Below are 17,937 nucleotides of genomic sequence, written 5' to 3' on the forward strand. Positions count from 1 at the left end.
AATTGGTGCATAGTATGCTTTTTGCTTCTAGCCACAGCAGTCGCAAATATCAACCTTTATTTTTGGTGTACCTATAGTCCAATCACCGTGCATGAACTATATCCAATAAGCTTTGTTGCTGGTATTTAGTACCACAGTCACAAAAAGTTTTATTATTGCTCACTGTATCACAACAGTCACATTAATTCATATGTATTATACCTAAGTTTGAATACTCTGTGATACCATCTGCATATTGTAAATATTATCAGAGAGCGCCGCATTTTGTACTTTTATTCTTGGCATCTCTTGGAGGATTTGAGGTTGTTTCCTCTCCTATACTGGCTGCTCCCGTCTGTATCTTGCTCATTGTCACCCAGCGCTCATATTTTTATTGTTTACATCATGTTGTCAAATTGTTGAGGAAAATGAATTTAATCCATTTTGGAATAAGGCTGTAACATAACAAAATGTGGCAAAAGTTAAGAGCTGTGAATACTTTCTAGATGCTCTGTATATACACATTTTTCTAATAATTTCATGAACATTTCATACGTTTTTTCTGGTCTTCAGAGCATTGAAATTTAAATGTTTTACATATTTCATATATTTACAAGAGTAATGGATATATGGAGTTCCCCAGTTGAGGAGGTTCTACCACTCAATGCTTTGTATAAACAACTTTTACAGTCTAGTTATTTATATTGCCTCCCTGGTCCTCTAGATATGCTTCTATCTATACTTGGATGATAGAGCAGTGAGTCAGTTATGCAGACGTCGCTCATACAGCTGGGCCAACACACATAAATACACTTATGTTCCCCTTCCTCCATACCCCTGAGGATGTTGGTGATAATGAAATGTGCAAGGATGAGCAATTGAAGAGGGTATACTGGATTGTGAGCCAGAGTAGATTGGGCAGGTTCAGCACCTCTTCACTTGCTGTTACATAGTACAACATTGCATGCAACTTGGGTGGTTTTCCAACATTCCCATTCAACAGAAGTCAATCTGTAAATCAACTTCTATGAAGCAGGAGAGGTTACATATCAAAATTCTGCTGGTCCCTGCCGAATCAGTCAAATTTCCATTACTATGTCCAGCAAGTGGGCCCCTTTGGAGAAAATCACACATGTGTGGGTGTGATGAAGGTCAGCCACCTTTAGTGTTTCTGAATAGGAATCAATTCCAGATATCAGCTTCAAATCCATTGTTCAGATAAACACTATCCTGGCACCAGATTGCCCTCAGCCTATTGTCATGCCATTCAAGAAACAGTACCACCCATAATGAATAGAATACCCTGCTTGGCAGTTTACAGCCAAATCAAACCATTTCCAACTATTCTCAGAACATGAAAAGATAACAGATATAATCCAGTAGATTGGTCAAAGTCAGAAAACAAGCAGACAGTGGACAAAGCCAGGATATGTACACAGATACCCAGCAACCACCCAGGAGCTCAAAGAAATGTGACATTGCTCAAGCAAAGCCAACTGCACTGAGCACATGTGTATATATAGGGAAGTAAACTGGGAGTGACTCAGGAAGTAATAGAAGGGAAAAGGATATAAATCCACAGTAGAGCAGGCGGCGCCCATAGGGAAAGAGACACCAGCAACACATGTGAATGAAATTACAGATCTAGCAGAATCACTGCAGCCAGGAGGTATCAATAGAATTGCTTACCTGTAGACAAACAGGACAACTTTGAAGCCATGTGTACGCAAATTGTTTACCCTTAGTTTGTGAATATAAAGCTAGCAAAAGGTGTTAATCCAGGGACATTCTAATATCTTCATCTGCCATAGAAAGATGAATTGCTTTCAGAAAACCTTACAAGTACGGTTATACAGAACATATGGCATATAGAGCAAGTGATGTCCATTCCACAGCTACGCCAGTGCTTCCGCATGTCTTATACCGGACCATGAGACAACCTGACTATTGGAGCTGAGGTAGAAATTGCACATGTCCTTTCAACCACCTAATAATCAAGAGACCAACTTGTTGAATCCACTCTGGGGAACTGTACAAGCCTCCTGTCCTAGCTGAACACTTACATCTTAGAACACTGTTGATCTTTTGCTTACATGGTTTGCAGTCTTTAGAATTATAGATCAGTGTATCATAATATGAAGATGGCCCTGGAAGGGATAGGCTTCAGGAATTAATAGTGTTGGCAAATCTTTATGAAAAGTAGAGATGAGGATAACATTTGGTCCTAGCATAGGTTCAAATTGAACATTTGCAGTTTGGCTGTTCATAGAAAACGTGAACTTTGTTTGGCGAGAATCCCCTGACCAAATGTCCCACAATGCATTGCTTGGGCCATCGTTTGCCAAGGTCATACTTGACCTCTAGTTAGGAGCAAGACATTGGCCAATGTTGGTCACTGTAAAGTTTGCACCCCACACTAAGACTGCTTTCACAGCACCCATTTGCCAGTGTGGGTGGATTTAGTGTGAGTGACATTTGTTGAAGGGAAAGACCGGTTAGTGTCATGTGCTTCCAGTATTGTGCTATAAACCGTATTCATTGCTATATGTATTACTATATGGTGTGCTGTATATATTTTTCTATTGATACTTTTGCAGTGAATGGTCATCTATGGCTAGGTAGAGCTGAGTTTAAGTCCCCTTAACCTGATTGGTTTGGGGTGTTTAGCATTATGTCAATACTAGGTAGTTATTTTAATCCTTTACACAAAGCCAAAAAAAGGTGTTAGTTTGGTTTAATGTTTTGGGTAGGAGTTTTTTTTTATTCTCACTTTCTTGTAGTTTTTAGCTTGATTGTTATGGTCATTTATTATATATTTTAAGGGAGCAACAGCATTAGGGATGAGTCAAACTACCCTGGAATATGTTCTAGCAGGGTTTGGGGGAACTACAAAGAAAACCAGATGGTGAACTTGAACCCCACTGAAATCAATGGTAGCCGAATCAAAATAGCCATTTTCTGGGTTAATAGGTAAAGGATTATAAAAGAACAGCACGGGGGGAGGGGGGGGCTCACTGTCCTAAAAGGACAATTCACACGGTCAAAACTATTTGATCAAGGACTATTTTTCATACACATTTAGAGAAAATGGTTTTAAATAAACCGAAAATGGCATTTGTTTTTATAAAAAACAAAAGACCCCTCCAAAAAGGTGCCCCAAAATATTATCCTCTTCCATAATCTTCATCCTCACTCCTCCCATACCTTGATATGTTTTTGTATGTCATTAAAATAACTAATGATTTTATGTACTGAAGACTTTATAAGTTGTCCCCAAGTTAATCTCAGCTCGTTTCTCATTGTTAATATGCATTTGAGAGTCACAACTGAGGACCACAAACATCAGTGCCAAGTCTCAAGACATTACATCATGAACGTGGAAATACAAAATTCCACTAAAACCCAAAAGCTGTCAAACATGACCACTGATAGTCACCACCACCTGATTGTCACCAGCATCTTAACATTGTCACTGACTGCTGACCAAAGACTGGATGCCTTGCATCTTCTGTTTTTATAGACTTAGGTCACATCTGTAATAAATGGAGACCATTCCAGCATACACTTGGTGTTTTGTCCGATCTCCTATATTGCAGTATGTCTTCCAATTAGGACTCACAGGCTGACTAGAGGAAATCCACAAAACTCCACCTCTATTCTTACTCCTAAACCACAATTCACCTTAACTTTTGCCACATTTTGCTATGTTACAGCTTTATTCCAAAATTGATTATTCTTTTCCCCCCCTCAATCTACAAATACCCCATAATGACAATGTCAAAGAAGTTAATTTTAAAATCTTTGCAATGTATTAGTTAAAAATACATAGGTATTCCCAGTCTGTGTGCAATACTTTGTTGAAGCCCCTTTAGCACCAATTACAGCCTCAAGTCATTTGGAGTATGATGCTACAAGCTTAGCACAACATTTTTGGCCAGTTTCTCCCATTCTTCTTTGCAGTACCTCAAGCTTCTTCAGGTTGGATGGGAATGTCAGGGGAGCCATTTTCAGATCTCTCCAGAGATGTTCAGTTGGGTTCAAGTCTTGCCTCTGGCTGGGTCTCTCCTGGATATTCACAGAATTGGCATGTATCCACTTTGTGGGCTGTGTGCTTAGGGTTGTTCTGTTGAAAGATAAACTGTTGCCCCAGTCTAAGGTCCAAAGCGCTCTGGAACAGGTTCCACATCTTCAATCTCTCCCTCTCCTCAGGCACTTTCCCCTCCCCTCTGAAACATGCACACATCACCCCCATACTTAAAAAGCCCTCCCTGGACCCCAATGACCCGAACAACCTCAGACCCATCTCCCTGCTCCCATTTACATCTAAACTCCTCGAGCGCCTAGTCTACACCCGCCTATGCTCTCACCTCAACGACAACAACCTCCTCGATCCCCTACAGTCCGGCTTCCGTCCCCTACACTCCACCGAAACTGCCTTACTCAAACTCTCCAACGACCTGCTAACCGCCAAAGCTAATGGACACTATTCAGTGCTCCTACTCCTTGACCTCTCTGCGGCCTTCGACACAGTCGACCACCCCCTCCTCCTCAAAAAACTACACTCCCTCGGCCTCAGAGATTCTGCTCTCTCCTGGATCTCATCCTACCTGTCACAACGCTCTTTCAGCGTTACCTATAATGCTACCACCTCCCCCTCACTCCCCCTCTCTGTTGGGGTCCCTCAAGGCTCTGTCCTCGGGCCCCTTCTCTTCTCCATCTATACCTCCTCCCTTGGCCAACTCATACACTCTCACGGCTTCAACTACCACCTCTATGCCGACGACACACAAATCTATCTCTCAACCCCCCACCTCACCCCCTTGGTCTCAGCCCGAATCACACACCTACTGAGCGACATATCAGACTGGATGTCGCTCCACTTCCTTAAATTGAACCTCTCCAAAACCGAGTTTCTTGTCTTCCCCCCAGCCCGGACACCACCCCCCATTGATTTCTCCGTCACATCCAACAACGCTACCATCAAACCCGCCCTGCAGGCCAGAGTACTGGGTGTCATTCTGGACTCCAACCTATCCTTCCAGCCCCAAGTCCAATCTTTAACAAACTCGTGCAGACTCCACCTCCGCAACATCGCCAAAATCCGCACGTTCCTAACCCCAGAAACCACTAAACAGCTCATCCACTCCCTCATCATATCACGACTCGACTACTGCAACTCCCTCCTCACTGGCCTGCCTCGCCGCTGGCTATCCCCTCTTCAGTCCATCCTGAACACGGCTGCCAGACTCATTCACCTTTCCAACCGCTCTGTCTCCACCACCCCCCTCTGCCAATCCCTCCACTGGCTTCCGATTGCGCAACGGATCAAATTCAAAATCCTAACGCTGACGTACAAAGCTGTCCACCATACTGCCCCGAACTACATCACTGACCTAATATCCAAGTACCGCCCAGCACGCACACTCCGCTCCTCACAAGACCTCCTTCTCTCTAGTTCCCTGGTCTCCTCCTCCCATGCCCGCCTCCAGGACTTCTCCAGGGTGTCACCCATCCTCTGGAACTCCCTGCCCCAACCCATCAGATTATCACCTACTCTCCTCTCCTTTAGGCGCACCCTGAAAACCCATCTCTTCAGGGAAGCCTACCCCACCCCCTGCTAACTTGCCTCCCTCCTCCACTCTTCCTACCACTCCATCCCCCACAGCTATCTCCTCCTGTGCCACCACCCCCTCCCTCCTAGATTGTAAGCTCGAAAGAGCAGGGCCCTCGATCCCCTCATGTTTTGCATTGTATTGGTATTGTTCTGTCACATGTTCTGTCTCCCTTTGTAATGTACAGCGCTGAGCGAACTATTGGCGCTTTATAAATACTGTATAATAATAAAAATAATAATAATGAGGGATGTCTCTGTACATTGCATTCACCTTTCCTTCGATCCTGACTAGCCTCCCAGTTCCTGCCACTGAAAAACGTCCCCGCAGCATGTTGCTGCCACCACCATGCTTCACTGTAGGGATGGTATTGGCCAGGTGGTGAGTGGTGAGTGGTGCCTGGTTTCCTCAAGACATGACGCTTGGCATTTAGGCAAAAGAGTTCAATCTTTGTTTCATTTCAGACCAGAGAGTTGTTTCTCATGGCCCAAGTCCCTCAGGTGCCTTTTGGCAAACACCAGATGGACTGCCATTTACCTTCTGTCTGGCCACTCTACCATAAAGGCCTGATTGGTAGAGTGTTGCAGAGAGGGTTCTTCTGGAATGTTCTGTCCACAGAGACACTGAAGCTCTTTTTAGAGGGACCATCGGGTGCTTGGTTACCTCCCTGGCTTAGGCCCTTCTTCGATCACTCATTTTGGCCAGGCGGCCAGCTCTAGGAAGATTCCTGATGGTTCCAAATTTCTTAATTTAATGATGGAGGCAACTATGCTCATTGGGACCTTCAATGCTGCAGAAAGGTTTCTGTACCCTTCCCCAGATCTGTGGATTGATACAATCCTGTCTTGGAGATCTACAGAATTCCTTGGACTTCATGGCTTGGTTTGTGCTCTGACATGCACTGTTAACTGTGGGACCTTCTATAGACATGTTTGTCTTTCCTAATCATGTCCAATGAACTGAATTCCCCACAGGTGGACTCCCAATCAAGTTGTGGAAACATCTCAAGGAAGATCAGTGGGAACAGGATGCACCACAGCTCAATTATGAGTGTCATGGCAAAGGCTGTAAATACTTATGTACATGGGGTTTTTTATTTAATAAACTTCAAAGACTTCAAAACAAACCTTTCACATTGTCATTAAAAATTATCGAGGCAAAATGAATTGAATCAAATTTAGAATAAGGCTGTAACAAAAACGTGGAAAAAGTTAAACGCTGGGAATACTTTCTGGATGCTCTGTATATACACATTTTTCTAATAATTTCATGAACATTTCATAATTTTTTCTGGTCTAAATGTTTTACATATTTCATGTATTTACAAGACTAATGGAAATATGGAGTTGTTCTAGAGTTGGAGGTTCTACCACTTAATGCATTGTCTTAACTTTTACAGTCTAGTTATTTTGTTTATATTGCCTCCGTGGTCCTCTAGATATGATTCTATCTGCACTTGGATGATAGATCAGTGAATCAGTTATGCAGATGCTGCTCATACAGCTGGGTAAACCCACACAAAGACATTTATGTTACCCTTCCTCCATACCCCTGAAGATGTTTATGATAATGAAATTTGCAAGGATGAGCAATTGAAGAGGGTATACTGGATTGTGAGCCAGAGTAGATTGGGCAGGTTCAGCACCTCTTCACTTGCTGTCTCATAGTACCACGTTGCATGGAACTTGAATGGGAATTTTGGAAAACCACCTAACAGAAGTCTATTAAATAAACTTCTATGAAGCAGGAGGGGGTCACACAGATCAAAATTCAGCTGGTCTCTGCTGAATCAGTCAAATTTCCATTAATATGTCCAGCCAGTGGGCCCCTTTGGAGAAAAATCACACATGTGCGGGTGTGATGAAGGTCAGCCACCCTTAGTGTTTGTCTGAATAGGAATCAATTCCAGATTTCAGCTTCAAATCCATTGTTCAGATAAACACTATCCTGGCACCAGATTGCCCTTAGCCTATTGTCATGCCATTCAAGAACCAGTACCACCCATAATGAATAGAATACCCTGCTTGGCAGCTTACAGCCAAATCAAACCATTTCCAAATATTCTCAGAACATGAACAGATAAGGAGACATTACACACCCACAAACTAAATAAAATATATATTTCTAATTACAGGATAATTTACATCTGTTAATGGAGAGATCACATAACCTCATGTCTCGGTGAGACTAGGACACACAATGGTTTATATGTCATCTCCTTTAATATTTGGGGCTTTTGTTAGTGTATTCTGAAGAGACCCTTTAGGCACCTAATGATCTGCACAGTCCAGATTTTTGGATCTCAGTATCTGAAGTCCACATACATACATAAAAACAAACATGGATCCTAATTACAGTCCACTAATAAGTTCCGAAACACTGATCGGATCATGCTGCACCAACTTCTGGATCAACCTTCCATGGCAAATTTTAATTTGCTACAGCTGATTCAGTAAAGTCCTTTGGATCAGCTTTCTTCAATTACAGGTTTGGTCATTGCCTGGGGAAAAGGAGTTGGTAGGATTAAATGTCCCCGATGACATAGGAGAAGCACTGAACATATCTTCCCTTCTTATTTATATTTGTATAATGGAGCATGGTGGTCACTCCTACAGGGGTTCTGGGCTCCTATAGACCCCCCCAAGTATTGAGTATAGAATGTTTGGTGATGGAAAAGTAAGCTATCTTAATGGGATTCTAGGATATTGTGACGGGACAGCTATGCTGCAGAGATCCATGTCTTCCCCTTTCATCTCCTCCACTGTCCCCAGGTCAGACCTTTGGCAATTGCCAAGCTTTGGATATTAAGGTTTTCAATCCATTTTGGCTGATCTAGGGCAATCAGTAGATTGAAGCAAAGTCTGACATATGTAAAGTATGATGTGAGGGGTTTAGGTAGATTATAACATTGGGGGATATACTAAAGCAGGAGCACAATCTGGTGCAGCTCTGCATAGTAACCAATCAGCTTCCAGGTTTTATTGTCAAAGCTTCACTGAACAAGTTGGAGTAAGAAGCTGATTGGTTACTATGCACAGCTGCACCAGATTTAGGAAATCTTTCCCCTTGTTTTTTTTGTAAATTGTTACACTTTTTTGGGGAGAGCTATTTTTTTCCAAACGGCATTAACAAATTGCAGCTATCCTGTGACTTCAGTAATTGTGAACAACATGTAAACTGAACCACTTATACAACTTTAAAAGTCAGGCACAAAAATATTTAAGAGTAGGTGAGAAGAAAAAAATAATAAAATTAATACTTTAGAATGGACTTAGTCCTCACTGCAATAAATACAACATAGAGGCTTTTCCTTAGGGGCTCGTTTAGACAACTAAGTGCTGCTCCTCTGAAAGTCAATCCACACTCAGCTCACTTTTCAGAGGGATTTGATAGTGAGAAGACAATATGTGGCCTCCTCACTGCTTGTATAAATCCTCTAAATGCCACATCAGAGGGTCACAGTTGGGTACAACCAGCATGTCAGATTCGTACATGTGACTATGGCCAGCAGCTATACACTATGGCTCTGTGGGAAGGATTCCTCCAACACTGAACAATTCACTTTCCTGCACCCCATGGTTTCAGGGTGAAGTTTCCACCCTCAGCACAACAGAATACACAGACCCCATCCATATGGGCCTACCTGTTCCACCATTCTAGAGCTCATGCCAAAGTCTCCATCTCCTGCATTGGCCAATCAGAATTTCCCATCAATTAATAAATCCATTTTCTCCCCTCATTATACCAGACCTCCAGTCCTTACTTTCAGAGATCTTGTGTGAACCAAAAGGGAGTTGGGGGATCAACTGTCATATTGCAATTAATTCAAGAAATGACAAGTTGGGAAGTTAACAAAGATTCCATTAGTGAAGACAGAGCAAGAATCCATCTGTACCTTCTGTCAAGCATCAGTGGTAGTGAGCCCTTGTAGATCAGACTCAGGGTTCCCCAGGGTGTGGAGTCTAAGCCCCAGCCTACTTCTTCACCAGGGCCCCTGATAGTGGGGATGGACTTGCAGCAAGCTGGAACCAGGTCACAGCCCCCAGGTACACCCAGCTGAGGATGCAGAGACCACTCACATGAGTAGAGTACAACAACAGGAAATCCAGTAAATTGGCCAAAGTCAGAAAACAAGCAGACAAAGCCAGGATCTGTACACAGATGACCACCTACAGCCCCAGCAGCTCAAAGAACTATCCCATTGCTCCAGTAAAGCTACCTGCACTGAGCACATGTGTATATATAGGGAAGTAAACTGGGAGTGACCCAGGAAGTAATAGAAAGGAAAAGGATATAAATCCACAGTAGAGCAGACGGCGCCCATAGGGAAAGAGACACCAGCAACACATGTGAATGAAATTACAAATCTAGCAGAACCTCTCCAGCCAGGAGGTAAGAAACAGAACTCTGCAGGCTGGACCAGGACACCTCCATTTTCTGAGGTTATGTAGTTAAAACATAATTTTCCTTTAAAATACTAGGATTGTATCTGCCCTTAGGACTTATATTTAGCTTGTGTTTTTTCTTTCTTGGCGTTTACAGCCAGAGTAGAGATCTATTTATTGAATATCCACATTGTCCTGCAACACTTTTTTTTAGTAAATAACGTCATGCATACATAGGGATGTCCATTCTTCATATATCTGTGAAGTAAATATAAACTGCACCTCTTGTGTTGTCTGTTAATCTCCATCATCCAACACTTGGATGTAACAGTACAAACCAATTCTTTTTTAATAGCTTGGCTTTCACATTCCACCATTCCCATATATTTTTAATTTACATGGAAGCATTATTCTAATTTCTCTTTTTCCATATTTTTACAATGACCAGAACACATTATCACCTCTATTTCTGGCTAGAATGTTGATTATTTTGACCATAAACTCTCTACAAGTGCTGAAGTTTAGAGACCAGCTCCAGCCAAGTCCATTTCTGGTTTGTGACCTTTGTCAGATACCAATTGTCATATGTGCTCCTGCTGGGGAAATTTCACTGGTGATAACACAGGACATGACCTCCCCAACTGGGACAAGTATGCTTCTAAAAGCCTGACACTAGATACTGAGAAATGTTCATGTTTAACATAATAAAAATGTCACGAGAAACTAATCTATATTCTTTGTCATGATTCCAGAATGCCTTCTAACCTCCAGAAAGTGGCCAAAAACACCACAAGGTATGTCCTTCAACTCCTCTCAGAACAATATGACCCCATCCAAGAACTTGGGACAGGTTCAAATGGAAAAGTGCTTCTAGCCAAACACTGGGGTTCAGGTACACTTTTGTAGTACTAACATCTTGAGGGCTGCTGGATTTGTTTGGATTGCCCTAAGCTCTGCACAGCCAGGCAACATGCATTTTCAACAGTCCTTGAGCTGGGTTTTTAATTGTCTTAAGGGTTAACAACTTGGCCGGGGTCTAGGGGTATATGGGATTCCCAATGAACTGAAAACTTGAGGACAAGCTTTTTAGCAGCCTGTACACTGTACAAAAATGTGAAATCCAGATAAGCAGCATGTAGCACTGTCTCTTTTGGAGCGCTAAAGTCCCCTTGATGTACCTCCTCAGACCCCAGATGAAGCGTTCCTCTTCACCCAGCTGCACTGAGGCTATCCCTGGGCAAGGAATTCCAAGATGTAACAATGAAGTAGTCCTGGATGAGAACTAGTTGGGTCTTGCACTTAACTGCTCCCTCCCTCCATCTGGCCTAGGGGGTGTAGAAGTACTCACTGTCCTGTCAGTATGGAGGGTTTGTAGCTGCTTTCAGGCCTTTTGCTGGGCTGGCTCCTTCTCTGTTGCACAGGATGTCCTTCCTAAGACCTTGGGCAGTGAAGATCCTTCTTTCCAGCATCCTGCCTGTAGGTAGGCTCCCCTCCCTGGGGCCTCCTCTCAGGCTCCACACTCCAGTATTCTCAGTCCATCTTCCACCCGAGTCCCTGGCTTTGTCATATTTAAGGGTTGTTGCTTGGTCACCTTCCCTCATACATGCAGATATGGGCATCCTCCCCTCCTCCTCCCCTCTTCCAGAACCATTTCTGGGTTTCTGGAAGGGTGGAAGGGCTCCAAAACCCCTGACCTGTAGAGCTTCCCAGCCTTTCCTGAGGCAAAATCACTACCTCAGTCCCAGGCTGAACCAGCCTCTGTCTAAACAAAACCACAAACCTAGCTACCTAGAGGGTGCTACATCTTCTTAAAACATTCTAAAACCTCTGCCATGGAAAGCACAAATATTTTCAGAAACCCTTACAAGGAGTACTGTTCTACATATAGCATACAGAGCAAATGATTTCCATTTCGGAGCTACTGTAAGTGCTGCTGTGTCTTCTACATGATCATTGGACCATCTCATTTCACTCCTCTTTTTTTGTGCTCACATGATTCATCCGTAGTTCTCAAGAAAATACTTTAGATAAGCAAAGAAACAGTTAAAATGAAATGTTTCCGGCGCAAAAAAAATCAGTGTTGGCAAAATTTCAGCTTCTCAACCTTTTCAACACAGAGGAACCTTTGAAATAATTTTCTGGTCTCAGGGAACCCCTGACAAAAATAACTATCTACAACTCATGATACGTTAGTAGGTAGGGTAGAGCCAAACTTCCAGACCAAGCAGAATTATAAACTGAACATTCTCTGTTTTGACTGTTTATAAAAGATCTGAACTTTAAGGATGTTTGGCTGGAATTTCCCCACCAAAAGTCCCCCAATGCATTGCTTGAGCCATCGTTGGCTAAGGTCATATACTTGTCCTCTGTTCAGGTGCAAGAAATTGGCCAATGTTGGGTCACAGTAAAGTGTCAGCCCACACACCATAAAAGGCCGACTTCACAGCACCCTTTGTCAGTGTTGGTGAATTTAGTGTGAGTGAAGGACAGCTGACATTTGTTAAAGGGAAAGAGACCGTTTACAGTGGTGTGCTGTCAGTATCGTGCTATAAATTGTATTCAGTGCTGTATGTATTACTATATTGTGTGCTGTATATATTTATCTATTGATGATTTTGCAGTATCTGCGGCTAGAGAGCGTGGAGTGTAAGCCTCCTTGTACTACAATTTAATTTGTAATTAGTCCCATTAGTTTTCTTTGACTGCTTCTTTAATGGTGGGAGTTCCTTATTTTGTTAATAGGTTGTTTGTGTTTATTTTTTTAAGCCAAAAAAGGTTGTAGTTTGGTTTAGTGTTTTGGGGTGATGTCAGGGATGAGAGGTCAGCAGGGAATTGTACAAGAGTCAGTAGGGTAGTATACAGGGGTTCAGTAGGGCAAAAGATAGGGGTCATCAGGGCAAAGGACAGGGGTCAATAGACAAAACAGGGGTCAGCAGGGCGGAGGGGGTTATCAGGGCAAAGACAGGGCAGTAGGGCAGAAAAAAGGGGGTCAGCATGACTGAGGACAGTGGTGAGAAAGGCAGTGCGTGGGGATCAGCAGGATGGGGGACAGGGGTCAGCAGGGCGGAGGGGGTTATCAGGGCAAAGACAGGGCAGTAGGGCAGAAAAAAGGGGATCAGCATGACTGAGGACAGTGGTGAGAAAGGCAGTGCGTGGGAATCAGCAGGATGGGGGACAGGGGTCAGCAGGGCGGAGGGGGTTATCAGGGCAAAGACAGGGCAGTAGGGCAGAAAAAAGGGGGTCAGCATGACTGAGGACAGTGGTGAGAAAGGCAGTGCGTGGGGATCAGCAGGATGGAGGACAGGGGTCAGCAGGGCAGGGTACAGAGGGTCAGCAGTGTAGAGGACAGGGGTCAGAAGAGAAGAGGATTGGGTCAAAACTGCAACATAGCAGCCAGCTATACTCTGCAGATTGTGTCTGAAAGGGAATACGATCTTATGTGCTGTGTGGGGAGGAGGACATCTATTGACTGCTCTGTGTGTGGTGCCAGGACAAGGTCATCTAGCTCCCAGGGCGAAGATGAAAAACTAAGTCCTCTATGTGTGAGCTTCCTGTCTCAACATAAATCCTTCTCCCCCCTAAAAAAAAAAAAAAAAAAAGTACCAGTCAGCACGCTCCCCTCCCCCCCAATCAAGCATAACTTCTGTCTGCAAGCCAAAATTATCTGCAAAAAAAAATGCAAAAGTTCCTCCTCCTCCCAGTATAAACCCCCGTCCCAGCACAATCTTTGTCCCCAATCCCACCTCCAATGCCCCCAATTCCCCCTCCTCCCAAATCTCCCCAAAGTTCTCCTTAGCATAAATCCCCCCCATCTCCCCTCCTAGCATAAATCCCCCCCCCAGTCCCCGCTCTTAACCCAAATTCCTTCACCCCTTAGCACAAATACCCCCATCCCCTTTCTGGCACTAATCCCCCCTCCTAGCACAAACCTCTCCAACCCCCCTTTCTAGCACAAATCTCCCCCAATTACCCCATCTAGCACAAATCCCCCTGCTAATCCCCCCTCCTAGGACAAATATCCCCTGAAAAATTCCCCTAAATTCCTACTTCTAGCAAAACCCCCCGTCAAGGTACCCTTCCCAGCACAGATCCTCTCCCTTTCTAAATCCGTTGCCCCTTCAAATCCTGTTTTTTTTTTTTTCTATAAAATGACTTAGAACCCCAAAACATTATATATTATTTCTAAGCAGAGGCCCTAGAGAGTAAAATGGTGGGTGTTGCAATTTTTATGTCACACAGTATTTGTGCTGAAGTTTTTCAAACACATTTTTTTAAGGGGGAAAAAATGCACTTTAATTTTAATTCACAAACCCCGATATAATAGTCAATTGTGTGGTAAAGGATGGTGTTACACCGAGTAACTAGATATCTGTCACGCTTTACAATTGTGCGCACTCATGGAATGGAGACAAACCGCACTACTTAATAATCTCCATAGACAACATTTTAAAAGCCTTTTCAGGTCACCAGTTTAGAGTCACACAGGAGGCTTTATGCTGGAATTATTGCTTTCTCTCTGACGATCACTGCGATACCTCTCATGTGCGGTGTGAACACTGTTTATATATGTGGGCGGGACTTCTGTATGCGTTCACCTTTGTGCACAAGCACAGGGGTGCTTTAACCCCTTCCCAACTGTGCTATAGCCAAAAGATGGACCGGAATCATCCAGTTCTGGGAGGGTGTCTATAGATCTGATCACAAATCATGGTAAAGGGCCAATCACAGTGGCCTTTACCATGTGATCAGCTGTGTCCAATCACAGCTGATCACATTGTAAACTAATTTTACTGGTTATCGGCAATCCTTTCCTCACGCTCTGTCACAGTGTGAGGAGAACCAGTTACCAGCGATTTTGACAGGGGATATTTACACTGATCGTCAGTGCCTGATTATTAGTGCAGCCCAATCAGTGCACATCAGTACCTCCTCATCAGTGCCACCTATCAGTACCCATCAGTACCTCCTCATTAGTGCCGCCTATCAGTACCCATCAGTACCTCCTCATTAGTGCCGCCTATCAGTACCCATCAGTACCTCCTCATCAGTGCCGCCTATCAGTACCCATCAGTACCTCCTCATCAGTGCCGCCTATCAGTACCCATCAGTACCTCCTCATCAGTTCCGCCTATCAGTACGTCCTCAACAGTGCCGCCTATCAGTGCTGCCTATCAGTACCCATCAGTACCTCCTCATTAGTGCCGCCTATCAGTACCCATCAGTACCTCGTCATTAGTGCCGCCTATCAGTACCCATCAGTACCTCCTCATTAGTGCCGCCTATCAGTACCCATCAGTACCTCCTCATTAGTGCCGCCTATCAGTACCCATCAGTACCTCGTCATTAGTGCCGCCTATCAGTACCCATCAGTACCTCCTCATCAGTGCCACCTATCAGTACCCATCAGTACCTCCTCATTAGTGCCGCCTATCAGTACCCATCAGTACCTCCTCATCAGTTCCGCCTATCAGTACGTCCTCAACAGTGCCGCCTATCAATGCTGCCTATCAGTACCCATCAGTACCTCCTCAGCAGTGCCGCCTATCAATACCCATCAGTGCAGCCTCATCAGCAAACATCAGTGTAGGAGGAAAATCATTTATTTGAAAAATGTTATAACAGAAACTAAGATTTTTTTTTTAAAAATGTTCGGTCTTTTTTCATTTGTTTAGAAAAAAGTAAAAATGTTGGTGATTAAATACTACCAAAAGAAAGCTGTATCTGTCTAAAAAAAAAAGTTTCTTATGACTACATCGTTGCAGTGCAATTGTCATTCAAAGTGCAACAAAACTAAGAGCTGAAAATTGGCCTGGGCAGGAAGGAGAGAGGGGGAGATTCTGGTATTGAAGTGTTTTTTTTATTTTTGTATTTATTTATTTTTTACTACTTATTTGTTTTCATTTGTTTAAATCACTTTTATTGCTATCACGAGGGAGGAACAACATCCCTTGTGATAGCATGGGCAGTGACAGGCCCTCTCTACTGAGACATCTGGGGTCCATTAGACCCCAGATCTCTTCTCTGCCCTTACAAACATCTGATCAGACTGAGATTGGTGTGATCAGATGCTTTCACAGGCTGGTAATGGATTGTTTACATTAGACCAAAACCAGAAGTGACGAAATACTTGTTGCTTCCAGTTTCTTTGATCATAGAAATGATTGAGGATGTTCTGGTCTTTAGTTATCTCTATGGTTGGCAGGCAGGACCAGTGACTTCAGTGTGGGGCTCCCTGGTGGGATGGGAGAGCCCAAGAAAGCATTAGGGGAACCCCATTCAGTTGCATGCAAAAGCAATCCAGTGATTCATTAGCCACTCGGTTCACTTTTACTTTGTTGCATTGCTGTCTGAAAAAAAAAAAAAAAGTATTGGGGTTATGACTGGAGCTCCAGCCATGGCCCTGTTATACCAAAATCAACCAGAGGATGTACAGGTACGGTTCTTTTGAGGGAAGTGGATATGGAAGCCAAATGTAACCCACGTTCACCAGAGTGAATTGATTTTTTTGGTGTTAGCAAAGTTTGTGTATAGCAATGGTTCCCAACCTTAGCTGTCAAGTACCCCAAGTAGGTCATGTTTTGGGAATTCACCTTTAGATATAATAGAACAAGAGATATGCCGGAAGCACATGAAGGATCTCCAAAAACCATCCAAACATTTTATTAAATGGTCACATCACACCATAACAACATCCTGGTCTCTGAGACTCTCAAGGCCCCTTCTTCAGGCATGTGACTTTTTTTTTCATAATGTTTTATTGATCAGAATTTAAGAGATTACAAAATACAGTAGAATGAATGCAAGGTACAAAAATAACCGCGGACAAAAAACAAATCAACAAGAAATTAAAAAAGGAAAAAAAAAATTCAGATAACTGGGTGTCACGTACCTGAGGGGAGACTGAATTGATGAGGTCGGCCTCACTTGTGTCACTAATCCTGAGCCCGCTGAAGTTGGAACAGAAGGCATCTGAGGACCAGGGGGACAAGAGCACCAGGGTTTTGCTTGCGGCTCTTGCAGATGATGACCTTGATAAGCAGGATATCCTCTGATTTGGGTACTGTGGAGATAGACCACGCAGGTACAGTGGATTGCCAGATGCACAGCAGAGCCAGGTATGTAGCCAGGACACAGGACTGGAACGGAGTATAGGATAGCCAGGGTCATAACAGTCGGGCAGCGCGGTACAGGATCAGGAGGAAATGCCAGAATCAGGAACAGAGCCGAATTCAGGAACCGGGGGGGCAGGAGAGTACTCAGAGTCGGGTCAGGAACAAGCCGGGTCAGAACCAAAGGAAATCGCACAGGAAACAAGCAGGACACGGGGGAAGCTGAAGACCAGTCAGCACTGAATGAGCACCGAGGTGCTCTTTAAATAGCCCACCCAGTGCCGACAGACGTGCCTGGGTCCTAGTGCCCGCCTGCCCGTATGCCTTGTCGGGATCCTGCACATGCGCAGATTCATGTGCTGCGGCGATCTTCTTGTTCCCTGACACTGGGTTTACAATAAGCAATGCAAATTAGAAATACAAAAGAGGGGGGAGGGGTACATAACCAGGCCTCGGCCCACAAAGGTGGCTCCAAGCAGTAATAAGAGAAGAGGATATTCCCTTAAGGTTTTGCCAAACCTTCTGCAATCAGAATAACTAGAATTGTGAAAGAGGACACGTAGCAATGCAGCGACCCCACTGACTACATACCAAAATACATATACAGTACTGGAGTGGGAGATGCCCTACCAAATAGACTATGCTGAGAAGGATGGACCCAACAGTAGGTCACACCCTCCCACAACAATATGGGGCCCAATCACCTAACATTGCTATTCTTATGCTGTCCATCTATATTATAAGAACTAGTAATTGTGTTCTTAGAAATAATTACATTAATTAACTTAAGAATGTTTTATAAAACAGGACATCAATGGGCCAGCACAGGGAACCAGAAAGAAGTCAACCACC

Source organism: Staurois parvus, unplaced genomic scaffold (genome assembly GCF_062004578.1).
Source record: "Staurois parvus isolate SC_StPar_1 unplaced genomic scaffold, SC_StPar_1.0 ptg001068l, whole genome shotgun sequence".
NCBI lineage: Eukaryota > Metazoa > Chordata > Amphibia > Anura > Ranidae > Staurois > Staurois parvus.